This window comes from Pleurodeles waltl, chromosome 12 (assembly GCF_031143425.1).
Source record: "Pleurodeles waltl isolate 20211129_DDA chromosome 12, aPleWal1.hap1.20221129, whole genome shotgun sequence".
In the NCBI taxonomy this organism is placed as follows: Eukaryota; Metazoa; Chordata; class Amphibia; order Caudata; family Salamandridae; genus Pleurodeles; species Pleurodeles waltl.
Window position 1 is genome coordinate 695,539,333 of NC_090451.1, and position 25,397 is coordinate 695,564,729.

At 43.7% G+C, this 25,397-nt stretch overlaps 1 protein-coding gene across 2 annotated transcripts in view; it reads left to right on the plus strand.

Annotated features, from left to right (window-relative positions):
* The first annotated feature begins 8,704 nt into the window (after positions 1–8,704).
* Positions 8,705–25,397, plus strand: part of SENP3 (SUMO specific peptidase 3) — a 69,791-nt gene continuing 53,098 nt past the window's right edge. The window contains exon 1 of one of the 2 annotated variants that reach the window (XM_069215576.1): positions 8,705–8,903. The gene's annotated coding sequence lies outside the window, so the exon portion shown is untranslated. The remainder of the gene's footprint in view (positions 8,904–25,397) is intronic. The other variant, XM_069215575.1, reaches the window with a different exon arrangement.

A 25,397-nucleotide genomic window follows, 5' to 3' on the forward strand; every position in this document is an offset into this window, starting at 1 on the left:
GAAGGCTGGAGTGGAGAGAAGGACAGACTGCCTCCAGCTTGGGATGCGTAAAAAGAAGGCTAAATTAATACTGCAGGTTACACGTACCTAAACCACTTTGGTTCTCCCACCCCCCCCCCCCCCCCCCCCCCCCCATATGACAATCTTGAACACAAATTGATGATGAAGTGTGTTCCCTTGGAGCACTAGTCCTGGAGTCCAACTGTGATGCCCTGATTCACTCTTCAGCCTCATGGTGTGCCTCCTTCCTCACCTCTGCATTAATCAGACTACTGTAGTCCTTGTGCCATGCTATCCTGCCCGGCTACGGTTTTCGCACGCCTCAGCACCCTGGTTTGGCCCCTCTAACTTTTTGCCCTATTCACCTGCAGCCACATTGTACCATTGCCCTAAATTCATATTAAACCAACTGGCCCCCAAACTTTTCAATCTAACTCGGGGTTCACAAACAGGGACTTTTTTATATATAATGGGTCTGCACACTCCATTTTAGATATTTGAAAGAGCAGAGTGGTCCACCTTTCACAGTGCAGGTAGCAGTCTACTTTACAAAGCGGGCTGAGATTTCCCTTCTCCCATCCCCCGCAGGGTTTTGCTGGCTCCTGGAAAATTGGTGTGGCACTGAGTCAGCCCAGGTGTAGGCTCTGAACTGTCCCTCAAACGCTGATGTTCCATCATTGTTGGACGAGGAGAAGTCTAAGCATGCTTAGACTTTTTTTTTTTTTTTCCCCACCCCCTTCTTACGAGTTGTGACCATTTTGAAAGGGACAAAGGACTTGGGACTCCTGGGACCCTCCTCTCGACTGGGATAAGACTTCTGTGGAGTCACACGATGTGGAATCTCCTGCTGTGCTACTAGCAGCTTGGAGTCCTAGTTGGCTCCATACAGTAGACACAAGGTGTGGGTCTGTTCACAATATGGGGCAGTGACAGGTGCCACAGGATTTAAAACTGGTAGTCTTTGACATTTCCTCCACCCACCGAGAGGATATCATAGTCGCAAAACACTTGTCAAAAACTGACAGAGGGGTAGCTCTTATCTTAGATTACTGCTGGCTGGTGTGAAAAGAACTGACTGTGAGGTGGTGCTTATAGGTGAATTAGTTGTCACTTCTGGCATGGACGGTAACACTGTGCAGAGCCAATCGATGCCACCCACCAGTGCACAGGGGTATTGTGCACAAACAAATCTTCCGGATCCAGTTAGACGCCTGGGAAAATTCAATAGTAATGAGTCTACAGCTAGAAGTCTGTCAGCTGAGAGTAAAAGGCTGAGAACAGTATTTTGGATAATAATTACCCTAGTTTAGAAGTTTCGCTATTGTAAATACAGGAAGTAAGCTAAGGGTAGGTTGCAGAACAGAGGAATGGGTTTGTCGTTTTATGTAGCTTCACTTAGTGCAATCTCATTTTCCACTTATTCATTTCCTGCTACTGTCCAATAGAGGAAATGAGTATTGGTCCATGACCAGTCTCAAGGAGAACCTGTTATTCCTGAAAGGTACTCTATTCAGTCCATAGCCTTTCTGGGTACATGAGGGTTTTTTCTTTGTCCTTCATACCAAGGACCTGAATTGTTAATTGTGACAGCCAAACACTCCTTGGGTGTAGTCAGAAATAGGAGTTCCTCTTGCTGGAAAATAAAAAGGAGGCGGCTTCACTGGATGGTCCTGATTCTGAGGACATTTCCTCCTGCCTCTCATACCACAGCTCCTACAACTACTCTTGAAAGTAATTGGGAAGCTACTTCACTAGATGGTCCTGGTCCATACCACATCTCCTACTTCTCATTTACACCTTCTTAGCACCCCTCTCCGGTTGTACTCTTGCCTGAACGTACAAATAGTTCACTGGATGGTCGTGGTCTTCAGGACATCAGTTCCTGCCACTGGTATACCCCTCATAGTTCTACAACTCCTTCCTCCTGCTTGACAGTAAGGAAGAGGATTCACTGGATGGACTGTTCCTAAGACATTTCCTCCTACCCCGGTTACCAACATCACTCCTTGGTAGTCCTTGCCTGAAAGTGAGGAGAAAGCTTTAGATGTTTGTATGGGTCCTCAGTACATCCCAGAGCTCTGCTAGGCTCTAATCTCCTAATATTCATTGTCAGGGAGAGGGCAGTTTCCCACTGGGGGCAAGTGAGTTATTTCCAAACCCCCCTCTCCTTTCAGTAAAAGAATGGGCCTGATGATCTTATGGGGTTGATGGTCAATGTGGAGACAGTGTAAATCTGTCATGGTTTATACGACCTTTCTCCTGTATATCAGGCTCATATGGGGGGGAGCCATCACCCCTTTTTGTCAGAGCTGGAAGTTGTGAAAAGAGCAGTAGGGGTTGGCAGTTGCGCCCCTTAGCTAGAAAGACAAACAAGGGTGAGCTCTTCTACGATGGGGTATGGCCACTCCACTGTCTTACATGCACGTTAATCTGTTACTACATAAGCACCTGTTTTTGCACAAAAAATTTGACCTAATTTAATTGATCAAAATCATATATTGGCATGGCATACTTAATGATTGACATTTATTACTACAAGAGATGTTATGTAGATTCTCATAGAAAATATAACCCACCACTACCATCCATTGAAGAATATAGTCATATTTATCCCATGATTCCGGTGGTTATAGGGTAGTTCCTGCCCCCTTTATGTAAAGCAGGCATGAAGTTGTGGCAAATCTATCAATGTAAGAAGAGGTTGGGGGATTGTGGATTATGGATCTTTTAAAAACTCAACCCAGAGACTACCAAATATCTACAATGCTAATGGCCATTTGGGTGCTATGCATAAAGTGTTTTGCTTGACTATCAATAAATGCCATCACACAGTGAGAACCCCAGCTCCTGGGCACAGTTAAGTTGGGAGAAATATGGAAAAATTGATACACATCAATACCAGTCTACAGTATGTACCAGTGTTCTACACCCATTGTCTGTTAATGTTCTTGCCTGTGTTTTAGTCCTAGGCCCGCCATCACCTGAGGCATGAATTTCTCGAAACTGGGTGATATTATCAGAGTTGTGATCTTGGTAGCAGTACTATGTCAAAAGATTTTAAGTCCCATGTGGTCGCGCTGGTGAATGTGTCTTCCAAATAGAAGGTGTAGCTATTTAGATTATTACATTTTCTGGAATGCATGCTACAACCCGCAAATTGTCTCTGTTCTTAGAACATTTTAGATTAAGGAAACTTCAAGAGAATGATGGTTCACCTGGTAAGTTTAATGCCAGGAAATTCACCGCATGTGCACCAATTAAGACTTTGTGTTTAAAAAAAAATTGCAAATTGTCCAAGGGTGCAAGTTTGCTTTGTTGGAAGGGTTATGTTGCAGGAGCTACACATGAAATTTGGAGCCACTCCTGATTTGTCAGATCTTGTGTGCCGTCGCATATGTGTGCCACCTGCAGAGTTCATATTGGCTTACATGGCCGTGAAGAATGAAAGTGTGGCCATCAAGACTGAAGCAGCGGTAATAGTTGAACCAATACAATCTGAGCACCTGCTAAGACCAGAGAGGATAACCCAATAGATAATAGCACCTTCACATGGCTTACCCATGAAGCCAGAGTTGGCCAGCCAAGGAAGAGCTCTTCGAGGTACGAGTCACGCCAACCCATAGCAGGACACTGAAGTGACACCACTTGAGAAACTACATTGTTTGAAGGAAGAAGAGAAGTAATTGTTCAAATAACTTCAAGGATTCAAACACAGAGCCTCGTGTAGATAAAAGGCTAGGTATCAATACCTTGATTGATAGGGCAAACTATGACCAATTCATACAAATAAAGCACTAACAATACCAAAATCAATTGGCATGATGAGTTGACTCCTTTGCCATTAGCTGAGGTATTAAAGGCCGTAATCAAACATAGATATGACTTGCGAACACCATGTTTGTAGCGCAATGTGGGACTGGAACTTTGATCTGCTGTAGGATGGTGCATGTGCTGCAACTTACACACTTTGTTTTGAATGTTGGGCCTGGGAAATGGAGGATCCCAAGCAGAAATACATTTTATGAAGTAGGATGCCTAAACACCAAAACCAGTACATTTCCACTAAACAGTGCAGCTTTTCTGCACCAAGACACGGGCCGCTACCCTTCCACACAAGATCAGTAAAACGAGAACTTAAGCTAAAAAATAATCAGTAGTTACAAACGTATGTGCCAGCCAGTAGGGGTAACTAGTGGTAAAAACTGCAAAACAATAAGATCCCAGCACTGTGTGTATTACCATTCATATAAGACTACAGAACAAAACCATCAACAGGGCAAATGACCGGATACTGACAGTGGATGACATTATGGATGATCTAAAACGAACAAATCCAGACTGCACTGGAAAACCAAGCCCAACAAGGATCTCAATTCCTGGTTCCTCGTCCCATCAAGATAGAAAACAAAGCTGAATTGCTAAGAATGCCTGCCACTTATGGCACCCAGTTTGGTTGGTAAGACTTTCTTTTCATCACTTATGGCTTGATTCCTCTCTTGGAAGTGGGATTCACCAAAACATGTAATGACTGGAACAAGAGTGCAGGACATACAAGTAATGCTCCTATAGACCCTTGAGAAACTGGGAAGGGCCTGTTATTGGCTTGTGAGCTATTAATTTTTTTCTGCAGAGTTCTCATGCATTCATCCACATTTCCACTGTGTTCCATTCCCAAAATCACATAATTAGCAAAATCAGTACCTTAGAAGGAGACCCTATTGGCCGACTGCCTCTCTTGCAGTAAGGTGGGTATATTTTTTGCATCTTGTGTGCAACTGGTTCAGAAGATGTTTGTTGTAATTAACGAAGATGATGCAAATTCCTAGGTAAGTACTTTTATTAAATAAGTTCCAAAGAATGAGGCAACCACCAGCCTCACAGTGCATCGTCTCCTTATCCTCTTGCCCTGCGCCTCAACCACTGAAGAATGTGAAATCAAGATTCCACTTTCTGTCACGGCTCAAGAGACAGTCGAGAGCGCGAGGAGACAAACATAACACACCTCCTCTTTAATGATAACTCAAGAATACAACATGTTTAACAAAAATAAAATTTAACAGCAGTACACTATATACATATATCAATAAAGCATACTACAGCAACACTTGACAATTAAACACAGATACAAAACAAGATGAACTGCGCAGAATAACTGTATTTCTTTATCCCATGACTAAATCCTTGAATTTCACAGGAACCTTGGTTTCAAGTTTCCCATGAACAGGACCACATTCCCCACCCTTAGTTAGAAAACACATTTACTCTCTCAGGAGTGTGTGGTGTGTATGTGTGCCTGTGAATGGTACAATACATGGAAGACTCCGGGTTCCATTTTGGGAGATCTGGGGCTGACTGGAAGAGCGAATGGAGATAAAGGAATCCTCCCCCTCCCCAATATAGTTTTCTGGATTGCTATCTCATGCTGCGGTTAGCTCTGATTCCGGAATGGGACGGCTCATGTGGTTGTAGTGTTCTAAGTGGTCGGTGAGTTTCTAGTTGATGGCTGTTTCGAGAACCTTCACCAAAAAGGGGAGCAGGGAAATGGGGCAGTAGTTCTTTAGATCTTCTGGGTCAGCAGATGGTTTCTTCAGGAGCGGCCTCACTTCAGTGTGTTTCCAGTCCTCCGGGAAGGAGGCTGTGGTGATGGAAGCATTCAGGACTTTCTTGAGCTTATCACAAATCGTCTTGCAGAGAGGGTAAAGATGTGGTAGGGACAAGGGTCTGTGGGGGTGCTCCAGAGCTTACAAAGTTCATGATGGAGATTGTGGCTTGAGTTGTGAGAGGGTCATAACGAGTGAGCAGGTGTTTGGGGTTGTGTTCATGTGTGTGAGCAGGCTGATGATGTTGTGGTGGGATTTGAAGTTTTTGTTGTTGGCTCAGATCTCGTCGTGAAAGAAGTCTGCCAGGGTGTCACACAGTTCTTGGGAGGAGGTGATAATGTTCCTGGGGGCAGCTGGGCTCTCCAATGGTGAAGAGCTCCTTGCTGTCGTTTGTAAAGTTTGTTTTGAATCGTGAGCCAGGGAAAGGCAGGAGGGTACTAGTTCCATTAGTGCACATGAATTTCCTGTGGTCACTGGTCCACGGCAGGACACTCTGGCACCAGGAAACTCAGGATAGGTTGGAATCTTTGTTCTACTGGCCACTGATGCACAGAGAACCAGAGAGGGTCTGTAGAACCTATCTCACTTGCCAGATGAATGAGGAGACAGGAGGGAGGACCTAGGCACTGTTGGTACCTCTACCGGTCATGGGTGTTCCATTTGAGTTGGTGGCAATAAACATAGCGGGTCCATTTGACGCCCGTGCCCACCCAACAGTCAGGCAACATGTATATATTAGTTTGTGGTGGATAATGCCACCAGGTACCCGGAAGCTTTGCCTGAGGAGCATAACTGCACTGGTAGTAGCAAGAGCTTTCCTGGAGATCTTTTCTAGGGTTGCATTTCCAAGAATGGTAATTTCTGACTAGGGAACCAATTTCATCTCCTCTTAACTGACAGAGATGTGGGGGTAAGATAGTGTGACATACCACTTCTCCATGTTTTTCCACCCAAAAACCAATGGTTTGGTGGAGTGGTCTAACAAACACTGAAAGGCATAATGGGATCGCTGACAGAGAACCTCAAAAGGAAGCAGAATCTTCTCCTGTCTCTTGTTTGCCTATTGTGAAATGTCTGCATAAGGAGTAGGGTTTAGTCCCTTTGAGCTTCTGTATGGACACCAGGTGCAGAGTCCACTTGCCTTAGTCAGAAACGGGTTGGAAGGAACCTCAGTCTCCAGAAGGATGTGGCGGCCTTTGTGAATGGCCTAAGAAAATTGGTGGTGCAATATATGAGGAAGGTGAAGGAAAACCTTCAGGATAGCCAATCACTGATGAAGGAAAGGTATGACCACAAAGCTATGCTAACTGGGAATAAGGAGGCATTGGTGCTAAAGCCTATTTGCCCCAGTGCTATGGAGGGCAAGACAAATTGTGTGTGCCATACAAGGGAGTTCAGAAGGTTTCTGTGGTTATCTACTTGGTGGCACAATGGAACCCAAGAGGATGTTCCATGTAAACAGGATGAAGCTTTTCTTCTGGAGAGATTACCCAATAAACATCATGACTATGGCAGAAGAAGTTAAAGGAAGTCATGTACCTATTCCTGACTTGCTGCATAGTGACATGGAGTTGCTTGTTGATAGCCTTTTCAAGAACCTGCGGCGGAAACAGGAGAAGGGATACGGGGTGGTAATTCTTCAGATCTGCTGGGTCAGAGCATGTTTTTTTTTTTTTTTTTTTTTTTTTAGGAGAAGCCTCATGTCTGTGTTTCCAGTCCATGGGGAAGAAGGCCGTGGTGATGGAGGCATTCAGGACTTTCTTGAGATTGTCGCCAATCGTCTTGCAACTGACATTGAAGATGTGGGGGGACGCGAGACCGTGGGTGCTTCCGAGTGTATGGAATTCATGATGGAGATTGTGGCTTGAGTTGTGAGAGGGTCCCAACGGATGTTCGGAACGTATGTCCGTGGGTGTCGGCAGGCAGATGTAGCCAGGGATTGGGGTTTTAAATTATTGTAAATGGCTGAGATCTTGTAGTGGAATAAGTCTGCCAGGGTTTCACACAGTTCTCTGAAAGGAGTAACATCGTTCCTAGTGACTGCGGGTTGAAGCACTCCTTCACGATGGCAAAGAGCTCCTTGCTGTGGTCTGTGCTGGCTTCTACGAGGTCTGTTTGAGCTTTTCTCTCAGGAGGTGGCACTGGTTTAGTGCTGAATGATGGCCTCTGTGCTTGAAGGGCTAGAGGAGTGCTATATGGTCTACCTGTGTGACATTGCAGTGTTAATTTATGACAGGACCACTGGAGACACCTAGAATAGGCTAATAAGAATGCCAGAAAAAAAAGGGGGTTCATGTTGCTTTTCCCTATGAATTATACCTCGGGGGCAGGTTTCAAGGAGAAAAAAGGCGACAATAACGTGGCCTCGCGATAAACATCCGATTTAAAATGGTGTTGGAAGGTATTCGGTCTCGGCAGGCGACACGGAGGGTAAAACCCTCTCCTTTCAGAAACAGGGCCTTGCTGCCATTAGCCAAACACAAAGGTGACAGGCGGAGGCTGAAAACGAGGCGTGACACGCACCGCGCGCGGCACCAGCCACAGTTTGAGAGAGGCGGGGACCTCTCGCCTGCATTTCCATAGGGCCGGCTGCGCCGCCCGTGCGTGTCTCCCGCCAGGTTGCCACTTCCGAAACAGAAGACGGACGACAAAGGGAAAGCCGCAGGCGTTTACAACTGAATCTCCACGTAAAGGCAGTAGACATCTTGGAAATAAGTGCGTCTTCGTCTACAGGCAAAATCCAGTTTCAAAACTGCAGGGAAATAATTGTTTCAATGAAGAATATATTTTTGAAGCCCGACAAGTATGAGATAATATTAAACAGTATGAATAACCTCATGTTGGATACAATTTTTTTTGGGGGGTATGCACTAAGATCTGACTGAGTTTTCAAAAAGGTTCAAGATATATGAAAAAAAATAACAGGGATGAAAAATCATGGTTTGTTTGAAGGCAAAATCATCTACAGTTCATAACGTTGCATTGGCTGCGTATCACATCCAACATGGCCGTGGGCTCCCGTTACCGTTGTCCGTCGTCGACGCTTATATCCGTCTGGCCGCCCGGTCGCTCTTCGCCCATCGTGGTCGCGCGCGTATGACGCCGTAAACGGCGACGGTGGCCGTGAGGGCTGGAGACTGAGAGAAAAGGGGGAATAAAAAAAGAGGGGGGGAAGGCGGACTGAAGCGGCGGAAGCGGGGTGCTTCGGCGGGTCGCGGCGACGCGAGGTGCCCCCCCCCCGAGGAAGAGGGCGGCGCGCGGGGGATGAAGCAGGAGGAAGCCAGGGGCGCGTGACCGGGAGAGGTGAGAGGCCGGCACCCCGGCGGAGGAGGGGGGCCTCCAGCCGGTCCCCGCGGAGCTCCTGGCGGACGGAGGGGAGTGAACCTCAGGGGGGCCCCCTGGTGGGAAGAGACGCTCCCGGCCCAGGGAGGGGGCGGCAGTAAGCCTGGGTGAAGTTGGGGTTTGGTTATGGGTGTTATGGTTGCAGAGGCCCCTCCCAGGTGAGACTGAAGGGGGGGCAGGGGTGGCCTGCAAGAGCCTCTTCTCAGACTAAGAGTTGACAGCGGGTATCGACCCCCCCCCCACTGGGGTGTTTACTGCAGGAAAACGACGAGGGAGGGGGCTGCTTATTTGGCAGGTGCTGTGCAATACTACCTGAATCTTATTTAGACCCCCCCCCCCCCCTTATTGTTTTTTTGTAAACCAAGTACTAGTGTCTTAAAGATCTGTCTTGTTTGAAGTTCACTGTATATCAATGGACATTTCAAGTTAGACGAGTCTGTTTTAAGAGAAACGCCTTTGTCAGAGTAGGAACCTGTTGATCGTTATGAGTTTGGCAATAAAAGTGGAGGGCGGCAGCCGCAGGAAGTAGACAGTGGGTTGACAAAGATTGATGATGTGTGAAGTTGGGAAGCAGGGTTGATGTTTTTTTTGGGGGGGAGGGAATAGTCATGATGTAGCGAGCAAGAAGAGAGTGGCGGGTGAGAGATAGGAGGATCTGATGGGAGAAGCTTAAAGAAAAGACAAGAGTCGAGCTGGGAATGTTGAGGATTTGATGGAAGATGTGGGGGTGTAGCTTTGAGAGCTCAGCGGAGTAGCAATAATGTCAGGAGGACAAAAGCTGGTCTGCAACCAGGATCAAATTCTTATCTCCATTGTTTTACTTCCTCAGTCAGCTGCTGGACAGAATTTGCAGATGCACCCCCCTCATAGGGCAAATGCCTCCACTAAGCCACATAGTAACACAGAGCTTTAATAAATCAATTTCCAAAATCCCAGTATTTAACATCTAATTTCAAATAGACCTGGGCAGAAATCTCGGAGAAAACTGCAAAATTCCAGGAAGTTCTTAAAGCAAGCAAGTGGAATTTGGCACGTTACACTGCTTGTGGTGATTTTTTTTTAGCACAGAAGCTTCTTCCATGCTCTAAAATCATCACCTCGCTGTGCGCTAGACGGCACTGCTTCTTTCAAGCTACTGCTTTCTTAACAGGCATGGCTGTGACCTGCCCTTACTGTGCTAGGGAATGCAAATTCTTGCTCGCCAACTTAACATTGGTGAGCCGTACATGAGGAAGAAACTCCACCCCATGGTGGCAATCCAGGTTTTGGGGGATAATGTCATCCATCAATACCAGGAGATTATTGGACCAAATAAGCAACTTCACCAACAGTATTTGGGTTTAGACCCAGCAGAGGTTTAGAATTGAAATGTCTCTAAGGGTGCCTTTCCATTGCAGTGGGTGACCACCAGTCTGCTGCCTTTACCGTTTTTGAATCCTACTGTAGCTCATTATGCAGTTGAAAAGACACTACTCATCAGTTTACTACTCACCAGTCTAAATGAATCAATAGGACTTTGAAATGTATTAGAGCAAACATCATTTGGTAGGTGTGTCAGAGTCAAGCATTATAAAAACACGGTCATTACCTTTGCGTCTCATGTCTGGCTCATCAGTAATGGTATCTTTCCATTCCCAGCCTTCAAAAATGTCATTGATTTTCACTATTGTTGGTGCCTATCTGTATCTGTATGTATCCATATATATTTTTGGCCATCTTTTCTGGTATTTAACCATATTTATTTTGTGTTTAGAGAATAAATAAAGCAGTCACATATAACAAAACAATGCACCCATAAGTGAACAGTAGCTTTATTCTACAAATATGTTAACATATGCCTATATTTAAGAAAATCTGATTCTGTTTTGTAACTCCCTGTCTACCTGCTCAGCTCTTGACTGGAATCCATGAGGCAGCATGGAGTGTCCTTAAAAAGGCACAATTTTCAGGGTTTTTCTACTTTAAAAAAAAAAACATACAGACCGGAAACGCAATGTTTCCTGTCTGTATTTATTTATCTATAAACATCGGTAAAAATGGAAAACTGTGAGCCTTATCCATAATCATGGCAACAAAGCAGCCCCTGATCATTTTTGCGATACAGATTTGTGCTGTCTAATGAACCATATGCGCATATATTAATCCTCCGTTGTTTGTCTGCATTACTATCCCATAAACTTGCAAAAGGACCTGATGTGATAATGTCATTGTGTGAGATTCCATATATGTAACTCGTTAGACCAGGCATCTTTTTGGCGTGTCCCTGCTGTCTTTTTGCCTTCTGACCTCCTGGTTTTATGGTGTACTGGACTCTGTTTTTGCTGGTTTATTGTCTCTTCACACTTTACCACTGCTAATCAGTGCTAAAGTGCAAGTGTTCTCTATTGAAATTGTACTTTTGATTGGTTTATCCCTGATTGGCATATTTGATTTACTGGTAAGTCCCTAGTAAAGTGCACTAGAGGTGCCCAGGGCCTTTAAATCAAATGCTACTAGTGGGCCTTAATAGCCCTGTAACCATGGCTCAGACCTGCCACTGCAGTGTCTGTGTGTGCAGATTAAAACTGCCAATTCGACTTGGCCAGTGTACCCACTTGCCAGGCCTAAACCTTCCCTTGTACTACGTCAGGCACCCCTAAGGTAGGCCCTAGGTAGCCCCAGGGGCAGGGCGCAGTGTATGTTTCAGGGAGGACATATACTAGTCCTAGTGTTTCATATGTCCTAACAGTGAAAAACTGCCAAATTCGGTTTTCACTGTGCAAGGCCTATCTCTCTCATAGGTTAACATGGGGGCTGCCTTTAAATATCCTTAAAGCGCAGAATCTCTTTGAGAGCAGATAAAAATGTGGAGTTTAAGAACTCTAAACTCAATGTAAGATTTTTTTTTTTTTTAGTGAAGTTGGTTTTTAAATTGTATGTTTGAAAATGCCACTTTTAGAAAGTAGGCATTTTCTTGTTTAAACCCTTCTATGACTGCCTGTATGTGGATTGTCTGTCTTGGTCAGTTTGACAGTTGGGCTGTTTTGCAACTCTCTAGACAGTGCCACAAAAGGGGGCAGGGTGTAGCCTGCGTATCCTGATGAGCCGACTGAGCTAGAGGGGAGGGAGGCGTGTTAGTTCACACATGAAAGGACTGAGCCTGCCCTCAAACAATGCAGTCTCTGACCCCCTGGTGTGTGTCTGGGGCCTGGCTTGGACAAGGAAGGATCTGGCAAACACTTGAGACTTTGAAGTTTGCCAACTTCAAAGGCAGAACAGGGTATAAGAAGAAGATTCAAAACCCAGACTTAGTATCTTTCTGGAATCCAGAGGAACCCCTGCCAAAGAAGAGCTGGAGGAGGAGTACTGTCCCTTTGCAGTGCTGCTTTGCTGGACTGGCCTACAATTTCTGCTTCTGCCTGAAAAGAGTGCAACAGGTGAACTTTTCTGTGTGTCCTGCTTGAGAAAGTTCCCTAAGGGCTTGGAGTAGAGCTTGCCTCCTGTTGAAGTCTCAGGGATACCAAAGACTTCAGTTTCCTCGACCTGCAGCACTGAGAACTGTGTGTTTTGTGCTGTTAAAGAGGAGAATCTACTGCGACGATGCCGCTAGCCTGCGCTGTAACTTGCTGACGCCGCATAGTCGCATTGCCCCAGTTCGCACCGCGACCCTAGTCTCATAGATGCGTCATCAGACAACTTCACTGAGCCGCTACTCGCACAGGCAACCTGTGGGCCCGCATTCCAGCATCGCCTTCTCACACCGCAGCCTGGGCCTCCCTTACGCCGCTGCTGCTATCGGTGCCGCTGCCTGCGCCATGGTCTGTGCACACTGCTCGTGAGGAGCACAAAGCACCATCCCGTCCCGGACCACAGACCCGGTCCGCCAGCACCATAGACTCCAATGTCGTCACCAGCAATCCCTGCCTGCACCGTGGCCTGTGGGCACCGCTCGTGAGGGTCACAAAGCACTGTCCTGTACTGCTGGCTTGGGCCTACCGACGATAGCGATTCCGCAACAACTCTGCAGCTGCCTTCCCCGTGACTTTTGGACACCACACGTTGCACTGCCCCTCTTCACACCGCAGCCCTAGTCTCACCGACGCCGCTGGACGCAGTCACCGAGCTGCTGTCTACACCGTGACCTGTGGACACCACACCTTGCATGGTCCTGTTTCGCACTGCAGTCCTGATGCCATCCACACCAGGGCTCCTGACTTCATCCGCCCGGAGTTTGATCTGCAGCGAGTGTGACTTCAAGGGCCCAACGACTCCTGCTCAGACTCTGGAACAGACACAGCAACGTCGATGATGCTGCTCTCCGGAGCTCACCATGAGGATTACAACGCCCTACAAATCCAAGGTACTGTTTGCGGGTCTTCCCAACTCTGTATCTGTCTCGCGGCGCTGCGGTGGGCCTGAACTGTTGGTTTTGTTGATCACGACGCTGTGATAGCACCCAGTGGAGCTATTGACTTCATGGAACTGTGTTTTTCTAAAACTGGTGTGGTGTCCTTTTGTAGTGTTTTCACTGTGTGTTGTGCAAATACTTTACACAGTGCTTCTGAGATAAGCCTGACTGCTTGTGCCAAGGGGGTGAGCAGGGGTTATCTGAGCAGGTATCTCCCTAATCCTGACTAGTGTGAGGGTCCCTGCTTGGACAGGGTGCAAACCGACTGCCAACTAGAGACCCCATTTCTAACAGAACTCCAAATCATTTAATTTCTGTATTGGTTGATGGCAGATCCTGTACGAAGTAGCTCAATCAAATAATTAAAATGGTAACAGCATGGAAACCTGTTAGCTCAGGTTGATGAATAGTGTGGTTGCAGCTCCCGTATCACAGAAGATGGTGGTAAACGTTTGGGAGATGTTGACCATTAAAAATAAATATATATATATATATATATATATATATATATATATATATATATATATATATATATATATATATATGAATTTTACTCTATCATGAGCTTTACTCTGTCTCCCCAACACCCTATGACTGTCATTCTATCTTCCATCCCGACTGAGTCATCCCAAACCCATTCTACTACTTTCATCTCCAAAATAACCCTGCCTAAGCTGATCCCTCCTCTTCCACATCTAGCTCACCCAAACCTAAGTTTACTACTATGATCTCCCAAACAACCCTACTAAATTCTCCCTCATTTATCTCACTCTTGAATCATCCAAAACCCCTCATCCTCCTATGATCTCCCTTACACTTTCCACAGACTCTTCCCTCCTTCATCTCTCCTCTACTCATCCCAAGCCTTATCCTATTACTATAAACTCCCAATTAACACTTCTGGATTCTTCCGTACTCTATCCCTCCATTACTCTAGTCATTCCAACTAACAAACTTATATATCCTCTGCTCAAATTAACTCCTAATAATACTAAAACTGTACTTGTATTTCCCTATACTAATCCACCACTAAATTCCTCTTGGGATCCGGAGTAGCATGCTACTTGCCAAAAAACGCTTTAGCGCCTCGTCAGGAGTAGTAAGCCCTAAAACAAATTACAATAAATTTCAATACAATAGACAGCTGCAAAATAAGTAATGAAATTGCAGCGAAGATGTGTAAATGCATTACCATTGTGGGAAACTATTCCCTTCACGACCCCATCCATTGATAAGTCAATGCTACTAAGGATTTTTATTATAGAAGTGGACATTCTTGGAGAGACTAAAGGAAATCTGCTTTTTTATATGATCTGGATTAGGCTGATTTCTAGATAGTACCAATGATTTACATTGGTATGCTTTTAATTGATATACATTCTTTCGTGGTACACAAGTTGACGGTTGTAGCAACCAGTAGTTTAAGTCACAGCAGATTCAGTTGCTGAGGATGTCACTTGTAACAAGTCTGAATCGGTTCTTGTATGGATGCACAGCTGGAAAGACAGTAAGCTTATCAGTTCTAGAATGAGACAGATGATGGAGAGTGTATACTGGAGTAATCTTGAAGCACTTCGGGATCCGCTTCAGGCTGCTGAACTGAATTGGACACATTGTGCTGTTTGATGTAGTCGATCAACACATTTAATATTTTCTTTGCTCCTGGGTGTAGTGACAGGATTACAATGAGTGTACTTTTTCACCCTATGAACTGGAACAGATGTTCTGTAGGATGGGCCCAAGACTTGCTAGTCAGAATGTGTTTCTAAGCTTGCTTTCCTACTTTGGGGAGCCACTCAGCAGCCTTCTCTTTAGTGGGGAAGACTCAGTATTTTATATTGGAGAGTCTGTTTCACTTCTTGGATATTCTGCAAAAAAATACAATCCTTACCAGTATTGTATGAATCAAATTTAGATTCTACTTTCTCATGAAAAATCAGATCAGGTACATACATTGCAAAGCCAAAAAGCATTCAGTATGGGGTTCAGCCATACAATACTCCTCTAGGTAAGTTTTTGTGTGCTGTCTGAGCTCCATAGCGTCAAGCTTTGCTTTAGCGTACTTTTTGGCTTGGTTGAACACACCATGTGATGCCAAGGGTTTAGATGATAGTGTAGTAGTTGTACACCCACAGCAGACCTAGCATCCATAAATGCCTTGGCAACAACATTTTGATTGGCCACTGTCTGAAATGAAAGTATAAACTGCGACCATTGCTACTAAGAACTGAAAGACTTGCATGACCATTTAAGTAGTGGCAGTCATTTGTGGCCACCCCAAGGGAATCTAGAGCAGCAATCGACCACTGCAAAATATATATTAAATTGATTGACAGCTGGCAGTAGGTCAGTATGGTCAAGGAAAACCACACAAAGTCATAAAGAGTTAGCGGTGCTGGTCTTCTAACAGTTGGATGGCTGTGTTGCTGTCAAATGTTAGATTGCTGTACATATTTCTTTGCGTTTTTTTGGTAAATATGGCCACCTGTATTATTGCTGTAGCATTCACACAGTAGCACTGATGAGAGCATAATTCGATGCTAAGCCTTCATGAGCTGCCCAAATCAAATGTAATTAGCTCACTCATTGGGTACATGCCTATCACCAATACCGGGAATTTCAACCATAGGCCCAATGTCTTTATCGAGGCTTAAGAGATATTTAGAAGGGAAACTAAGGGTTATTTTCCCATTTCAATGTGGCTTGTATCGTCTTCATAATATATGCATTGCTCTTGGTCTGGAATAGAGTTACAGCAAAAAACGTTCACTTGCACATAACGCCTAGATGTGGTAATCTTCAAAATAATCCTTGAACTGCAAACCACAGAGTATTTTTGCTTCGCGCTAATTGAAAGTGGTTAAAGGCCGTCTGTCTAGAAGTTGCTCTTATACTCATGTGTCGGTAATGTGCGGAGTTTGCCAGATTGCTTGTTGATATGATAGCATTCTAAGGTCCTATGTCAGTGCTTCCCAACTTTTTCACTTCTGTGGACGCCCACTTTATCATTACTGGAACCAAGGGACCCGCACTGAATCATTATTGGATTCTGGTGACCTCCTACTGATGAGTCATTACTGGAAGCCGGTGACATCAGCCTAAACATTGTCGATGAATTGAAACTCAAAACAATACAAAAATACAGAAACCAGCGTTCATCAAACATACACAAATGATAATTAAATTTGCAAATAGGAACAAAAGAAAATCATTTAATAGGAAAGTTGACACTTTTCTAAATGCAGTTAGTCACACATCATCCATACTGTATTCTGTTTGATGCAGCTGCATAGCTCCTACAAACCAATCTGAGGATACTAATTAAAATTTTAAAGTATACAATGTGTATTTAATTTGTTTAATGTGTTGGTAGAGGTAGAACTGCATTTTACCCGGTTTTAAAAGCAGGTCTCACTTTTTATGAAGTTCCTGTATTGCAATTTTTATAAGCACTTGCAGTTTTGTATGCTAACCCACATAACAATTGGTCAGATATTGGGACATGCAATATTGTACTTTACATCTTTTTATTCCTGATGCATGTTTCACAACTCCACATACTTTTATGCACTTGGACTTTGTTGATATAGTTGGTATCTATGTAGTTGTTTTTAATAACATTACATTTAAAAATGTAATTGCTGCTAGTTGTGAGGCCTCAAGCATTGTCACTTTCATAATTTGCAAATTTTCATGTAAGTTTGTACACATTAAATATTTCTTGGTAAACTGTCCACTTGCGGAGCAATTTGGGTTTAATACTAAAAAGTGCTGTACATAAATGCACCTTGACCTACATCTGAAAGCAAGGAACTCTTACATATTCACATTTTACTGACCTAATCCCCCTGATCAATTGACCTTGTAGTGGGTGGATGACAACTTCATATCTTTTGGTGAAGCTCTGCTCTTATAAGAATTACATGATCACTAAGTGGCAACTCTGTACCCTGATGGATTAGAAACTTTAAAGCACAAGCATTTTCTGGCTAAACCTAAACTGTCGCCTCAAATCTTTTAGGTGCAAGTGCTTATATTCTCATATATCCACCCACCTTGCCATGTCCTGTAATAACACCTTATGGCACAACCATCTCAATCACCCTTTATCTCTTTTGCCCATGTGCTCGGGTTCCTTATAATAATCACCTGCCTTCAGTTGAGTATGTAAATAGGCACAGTGGGGTTTACCCCCCTCTTCCCAAATAATAACCACAATTGTGACAAACATAACTATGATGTGTAATTCTTTATCTCTGAGAAATATATTTCATACAATATGTGCACCAAACCTGTCCTTATGTGATTGCTATTGTTATGCGTATTCATGTATCTTTGACAAGTTTGAAACCTAGAAAATATTGATAAGATTAAAGTAGTTCATTGTAACTATCGATTTATGATGATGCACAAACTAGGCACATCTTGCCAAAGCAATAAATCAATAAATGTGTTGAGTGCCCTACTCACCCGGTAGGGTCTCAAGGCGCTGGGGTGGGGTGGAGGGGGTGCTACTGTTCGAAGAGCCAGGTCTTGAGGTGCTTACTGAAGGTCAGGAGGTCCTGGGTTTTGCATAGGTTGGTGGGAAGGGAGTTCCAGGTTTTGGCTGCAAGGTGGGATAAGGACCTGCCGCCTGATGTGGTGCAGTGAATGCGAGGGACTGTTGCGAGGTCGGCAGAGCTGGCTTTTCAGGATGTGGAAGTTAAGTCGATCGTTGACGTAGGCCAGTCCGGTGTGGTCGAGGGCTTTGTGAGCGTGGATTAGGATTTTCAAGACAGTCCTTTTGTTGACGGGTAGCCAGTGTAGGGCTCTGAGGTAAGCGAAGATGTGCTTGCGGCGAGTGGGGTTGAGGATGAGACGTGCTGAGGCTTTCTGGATGCGCTTGAGTTTTCTCTGGAGCTTATCTGTTGTTCCTGTGGAGAGGGTGTTGCCGTAGTCCAGTCTGCTGAGGGCGTGGGTGACTGTTCTCCTGGTTTCTACAGGAATCCACCTGAAGGTCTGGTGGAGCATTCGAAGGGTGTTGAAGCATTAGGACGAGATGGTGTTGCTTGCTGGCTCATGGAGAGGGAAGAGTCTAGTATGAAGCTGAGATTGCGTGTCTGGGTGGTGGGTGTCGGGGGCGGCCCCAGGGTGGCCGGCCACCAGGAGACGTCCCATGCTGACTTGTTGGGTCCGAAGATGATCTCGTTTTTTTCTGAGTTCAGCTTGCGGTCATCCATTTAGCGATGGCGAGAAGTCCAGTTGGAGGTTGTTCTTGGCAGTTGCGGGGTTCCTCGTGAGGGAAAGGATGAACTGTGTGTCAACGTAGGAAATTATGTTGAGGCCGTGGGGTCGGACGATGCTGGTGAGCGGAGCCATGTAGATATTGAAGAGGGTGGGGCTGAGTGAGGATCCCTTCGGGGCTCTGCATAAGTCCTTGGTGGCCTTAGACCGAAACGGGGGCAGTGATCTCTTTGTGTTCTTTCGGAGAAGAAGAAGGTGAGCCAGTCCAGGGCTTTGTGGCGAATTCCGGCGTTGAAGAGCCGTGTGTGAAGGGTTTGGTAGCATACGGTGTTGAAGGCTGCGGAAAGGTCGAGAAGGATGAGTGCAACGGTTTCACATTTGTCAAGCCTGGTCCTGATGTCACCGGTGCAGGCGATGGGGGCGGTCTCGGTGCTGTGGTTTTTGCAGAATCCAGACTGGGAGACGTCGAGTAGGCTGTTGTCCTCCAGGAAGAGGGAAAGTTGGTGGTTGACTTTCTTCATGACCTTTGCGGGGATGGGGAGTAAGGAGATAGGTCGGTAGTTTTTAAGGGCTTCGGGGATCGACTTTGGGCTTTTTGAGCAAGGTGTTGACTTTGGCGCGTTTCCAACTTTCCAGGAAAATGGAGGTCTCAAAGGAGCTGTTGATGATGGTTTGGAGCTGGGGAGCAATGATTTGGCTGGCCTTATTGAAGACGCGGTGAGGGCAGGGGTCTGTGGGAGGGCCGGAGTGGATGGTGCTCATGGTTTTGGTGGTTTCTTCATCGTTGGTGGGGGTCCAGGCGCTCAGTACGTTGGCGCAGCAGGGTGCGATGGGGTTGTCCATGTCAGTGGTGGTGGACAGAGTTGCGAAGCTTACATGTAGCTATAAGCGTTTGAGGTTGTTCTTTAGAGTTTACCAATAATGGACTACCCTGGTGTAAGCACCTACAAAGTCTATCTAGATGGCAGAACTCTATGGTCCAGTCGAAGGCATAGCGCAGAAATGTCGCTCGTCTATTTTAATCCTGCACTATTGGTGTCTATGATTAATAATTAAGAGTAGAGTGAATCCCTGGTTGTTGTGGTTCCGTTTTTCCCGACCAAGAATACGTGGGTAGACTTGATTATATAATTTGATGTTTTAAAAAAAAAAAAATTAAGTAATATTTAAAACAAATTTTAAAATAGAAATACATTTTATTTTATGGGTTTATAAAAGTTTTAATGACTTTACATGTATATGAAAAATGAAATTTTTTGACATTAGAAAAGTTATTACTATGTATTTTCCTCCTACACTTAAGTGTAGAAGGAAAATACATAGTAATAACTTTACTAATGTCAAAAAATGGCATAAAGAGATTTCTGCTGCAGTAGCAGAGATCTCCCGTTGTCGCATGCCGCACTAGCTGGTAGAAATGTGTAAGCCTACACTTGATTGTAAATCTACAATTTGGAATGGATCATAGCAAAAAGTGTAGATTTTGCTGGGTATAGTAGTAAATATACTTGTGATTAATTTTACACACATATTTGCTATTGAGACAATGCCCCTAAATCTTGAACTAGCATGACAACTAGTGAAAAGACTTACTCCGCATTTATAAATGTTAAACCTGGCTTCACTGCTGTTTATTTAAAGCAACATTTGGCTTACTTTGAGCAATTTGGGGACTAAATAGTTTAATGCAATATTGTCTTTAAACAACATCTCTGACAACATAAAACCATTTTCATATTATTTGCAGCGAATGCTGTCCTAATTACTAAAATGGTTACAGAATTGTTAAATTAGTTTGAACAGGTTGTGATATAGAAAAGCTGGCAGCTCAATATGGGCATGTAAAAGGTGATGAAAGTCACTGTTACAGGAGTGCACCGGGGTGGAATTGTAACGGAAAATTTGCTATTAAATAGATCCTTTCTATCTAATCAGAAAGTGGGGCTTGATAGTCTAACCATGTCTACTGTCCATCGGACTTGCATGTGAATGAAAGAAAACATTGTGCATTTCCTTCGTTTGGTGCAGTAATACGTTGATCAGAAAGACCATAATTATGGCCATACTTGAGGATGTCATTCACTACAAAACAGTGGTTCACTTCTAACAAATCTCGTATGAAGTGAATAATTAGTGTGTGTTGGCCTCTTAATAAAAGAGAGCCCCAGTGATCAAATTAATATAGGTATTAATTTGGTAAGGCTCTTTTGCCACAAAGTATACCATTGTCTGCTTTCAAAATTGTGTGACTAAGAGCATCCTTACTTGGTGAACGCCCAAGGAGTTATATATATTTTTGATAGAATTGTGTGCCTAAATCACCTTGTAACTCGGCTTTTATTATTAAAGATGTAGATTGCTTTCGGTCCTGTATTTTGATTTATCTAATTGCATGTTATATTGTTTTATGTTTTTTCCAACTGAAGTATGATTATCTAAGAGTAAAGATTTTTGCTGTTTTAAATATTCTTTTTCTGTGTCTTATATATTTTTTTTTATTATCAAAATGTCAGCATGTTGTGTAATCCCATTTTTTGTTAGAGATCATTATGCTTTTGATAGAGACCATTCTGTCCCCAGAGCAGCATTGGTTTTGCCAGACTTCAGGGTTTTAGATATTCAATAAAACTCCTGTTGTGAGCTTGCACTTCTCAAAGACGTGTATAATCTTTAGTAGATGTTTTTCACCAGTAATGTTCAAAATAAGCAATTTGTCGTTTTAAGTTAATTTTTAATTGCAAAATATCCTAAGTGCTAACTGTTCAGTCTGTACTACTTAAGGGGGGGCTTATGCTTTTGCTCAGTGTTGTCCGTAGTTCTGTTCCAGGCTTGACAAACGGTGCCCCTCAGCATAAATGAGTCTCTTTTGATCCTCCTGCACAGCTTGATTCTGCCTCATGCAAAGAAATATCATTTTCTCCTGTCTTGTTGCTTTTCCAATCAATAATGGCACAACCAGTAGCTCTTAAATTTGTAATATTCCAGTCCATTTTTTTTTTTTAATGTTAATACTCTGACGCATCGGAAAAATGGCACAAGCATGTGTTGTTCTCATACTGTGCACATACATGATGACTTAATCCTGTGCATGCATTGGCATGATGCAAGTGCCATTTGATGGCAGCACAAACCCTTTGGCTGAAAGTTTACAGTACTACATTATGTATTAGAGAAGTATTGATTGCAGTTAAGGTAATGTGTGTCGCTATGTTAATGCTGTTCGAACTTGTATGTATTGTTCATTAATGCAAAGCCTTTATTATTAGGGTGAGCACTCTAAGTAAATGTTGCAAGCTTCAACTGCACTGCTGACAGTGGCCCCAGTATAAAAATGTTTACTCACATATGCAGTTTAACAATACCAGGCTAAGTGTAGTGTTCCCAGAATGCTCTCTGATTAGATGCAAATATTTGCAGAAGATCGAAAGAAAAATTGATGGGTCTTTGCTTTCAAATTAAATGTTCACAAAAAATGCAACTTGGAAAAAAAACATTTTACTAAACTAATGTGAAAATCTAGGTGACATTTACTTGAAGCATTGTCTACTAAAATGTTGATGCATGCTAGTATTCCCAAAAATATTCTTAATGGAAAATGAGTGCCACTTGTTCCAACAATAAACTATCATTGGTAAGTCCTATAGGTCTGACATTCGTGGTCAGCCTTTTGGTATTGTCAATTTATGTCTTGTTTGACATTGTTTTTATAAAACTTCATTGTTGTGGGAGCTGCCAGGCCCTCGCCATTATAACAAACATTGGCAGAAAGCAATAATACTTTTGGTCTCAAAAAGCACTCCTTGCCACAGTAGTCTCTGGCACTGAAAAAGACAAAAAAAACTGTGTGCTAATATGTTCCCTTTGTCACCCACTGTGAATCCAGTCTCTCCCCCCCCCCCCCCCCCCCTCACTAATTAGAGGCCCACTTCTTAGTCACGAAGTGCACCCTTGAATTAGTGCAGATGTATGTTTTTAATGAATTCACAGTAATTTACAGAAGTAGGCCAGGAAATCGTACTCCTGAAAATACTGGGGAATTTCATTTTAGCATGAGCAGTAGCATGGGTGTGTAGATTTTGTTCATGATAAAATCTGTTGAGTTCACTTTCCCTCCAATCACTTCACACCCACCCCCCTTAAAAAAAAAAAATAAAAAAAAAAATTTAAGTCTTTTTATCTCTGTGAGGAGTAAATTTACAATCTTTATTAGTATGGGAAAAGATTAGAAAAGATATGGTGATAACTACTAAGAAAAGGCAAGCTAGTAGGTTTACATAGCCTACAAAGCGCATTCCAACCCTTTCTTTTTTTTTAATTTGGCCCTTGGAATGTGTCCACAAATATTTCCTGAGGCAAGCATGTATTCCTGAATCTAAACTGCATGACCCAGTGTGTAGGAATTGTATAGCTGTTCAATCCCTGGAGGCACAGCACCCTGGATAATGTACTGCATGGCTAAACACTTATATGGTCCCAAAGGTGAACCTATTGGCTATGCTAATGCTTCTTTTAGTTCCATGTGTTTAGTCTTCCATTTATTCTTGGGTCCCACTCTGCTTCTTGCCTCCTCCCACCCTGCCTTGCTGCTTGCCCACATTGCTGTTCCACTGTACCCTCCTCGTGTTGGTATACCCCTAACCTCCTTTCACCCTTACCCGCCCAGGTTGCCCCGAGGACCAAACTTAAGAAAAGCACTATGACACAAGCACTGGCTGAGTTGTACTTATTTTTCACCTCCCCCATCCGCCCTCTGAGTTGCCTCCCTCCATGTTAATGGCATTGTGACCTCTTGCCAGGAATAAAAACCAAAGCATTGGCCTTTGCAAAAGCTATTGGCTTTGTGAGTAAGTGTTAAGCATATCGTACAGCAGCATGGATGAAAGTAAATAAATGTAAAAAAACAACGCTATGACCTGGCCAGCAGTGACTTCAGAGCTCTTTTTCTTTTACTTTCAGCCGTGCTGCTGTATAACATGACGAAAATATTGGCAAAGCCAGTTGCCTATTTTTGTAAGCAATGAGAATGTCTCTCTGCCAGTCTTCGTTTGTGCCATTTAAAAAGTCCCAAATGTTGATTTCATTCTCACTGTTGGATTATTACTTGTGAAAGAGGGTGAAGTTTAATATTCTGGGTTTAAGAGGACATTTTGGAGGTCTCCATGCAACCTGAATATTTTCTAGACACCAGGGCTATGTAATCTGGGCTCCTGCGCAGGGTATCGAAACAGTGTAAAAGGAGGAACAAGCTTGCAAAGACGGGGTAGATTGGACGTGGATGGTAATCATTTCAAATGTCTAACAATGATGTTAAGAGCACTGAAAGCGTTAATTAAATTGTTCTTTACTGAAGTGATTTGACAGTTTTCCCTACTGTTTGGCACAGGTACAGAAACTCTGTGAGCTTCCTCATACAGCACAGACAGCTTAAGTTCTACACACAAACTCACATACACCGACAGAAAACTCTCCACACTTGCACACTCAAAACACGCATACCAAACTCTCCTCACTCTACAAACTTGCCTCATGCTCGCGCACCCACCCACAATACAAACTCACCCTACTTGTGGACATCTACTACTTGTGCCACTGAAATTAATGAATTCTGCGGTCACAGTGTTCTCTGCATAATGACTTGCATCAGGTGCCACTAGGTCTGGGCGGAGTTCTGCGCAGTGACCAAAAAACTCCGCTATGCAAGCGGTGGAGTGGGTTAGGTCAAGCAGTTCAGGCTGGTTTTTAGCGCAAGGTGTTTGTCCTGCGCTGAAAAATCAGTGTGAACTGCACCACGCACAGTGCGAGAGGGCGCTGCTTCTTTTCTGCTACTTGAGTAGATTTTCTCCACGAGCGGTACCTTCCTCAATGCAAACAAAGTTTCTCAGTGCAAGCGGTTGCGACCATCTGTGACCACCCTCGTTGAGAGATGTTGCTGGGAGGTGGTCTGGAGTAAGATTTTTCTTGCTCGGGCTCGCCAACTTAATGTTGGTGAATGAGGAAAGGAAACTCTGCTCTGCTTTGCAGAGTTTTTCAGAACTCCATGCTGTAAGCGGAGCATGGAGTGGGAGAAACTCTGTGAACAGAGTTCACTGCCCTCCTAATTGCCACACATTTGCTACAGCATGCATACTTTGTACATTTTAACTGAAAAAAGTCTTTATTCTGTACAGACTGAAAGGCACAAAGAAGAGCCCCAAGTGGTGCCCAACAGTAGGAGACACGTTTTATGGGTTCATCAGATACGTTTTTGGTGGGCTGATTGCTGTATTCAGGTGTTGCAGTTTCTGAATTGAAATTTTTGCTTTAACAGAAATTAGTGCTAAAGTGACATTACAGTGCAATACGACTGCCACAGATTATGCTGCAAATTTGCCTTTTTTTGTGGCATAAATTAGTCCATCGTTCCCACATAATCTGGATTGCTGTTGTATTGCTGTCCCCTTGCTACCCTTGGACATATTTCTAACTGCTATCTATAGTCTGCTGTCATGTCTAGCAATTAATGCCCAAAAGCCCAATATTTATCCTTTTTCACTGATGTCCTCTGGAATTCTTAAAAACTGCATTTTAAACAGTTCTGTGCACCATTTTTACCTTGTATATGCAATTGTACTCAGTCTCAGGAAACCCTAATAGATGGTGTGCTCTTGGTAGTATTAGATTTGAATTCAGTAAACACATTGGATCCTAGCTGGTATTTCACACCCATCTTGTGTATTGCGCTCTGATGTTCCGTTGGTTAACATTTGTTCCATTTAATACAAATTCATAATTAAAGTGTACGTTCCTATGTTGAAAGCAGCAATAATGTAATCCTCTTTCGCGCTTGAGGATCTTGTACTTCCCAA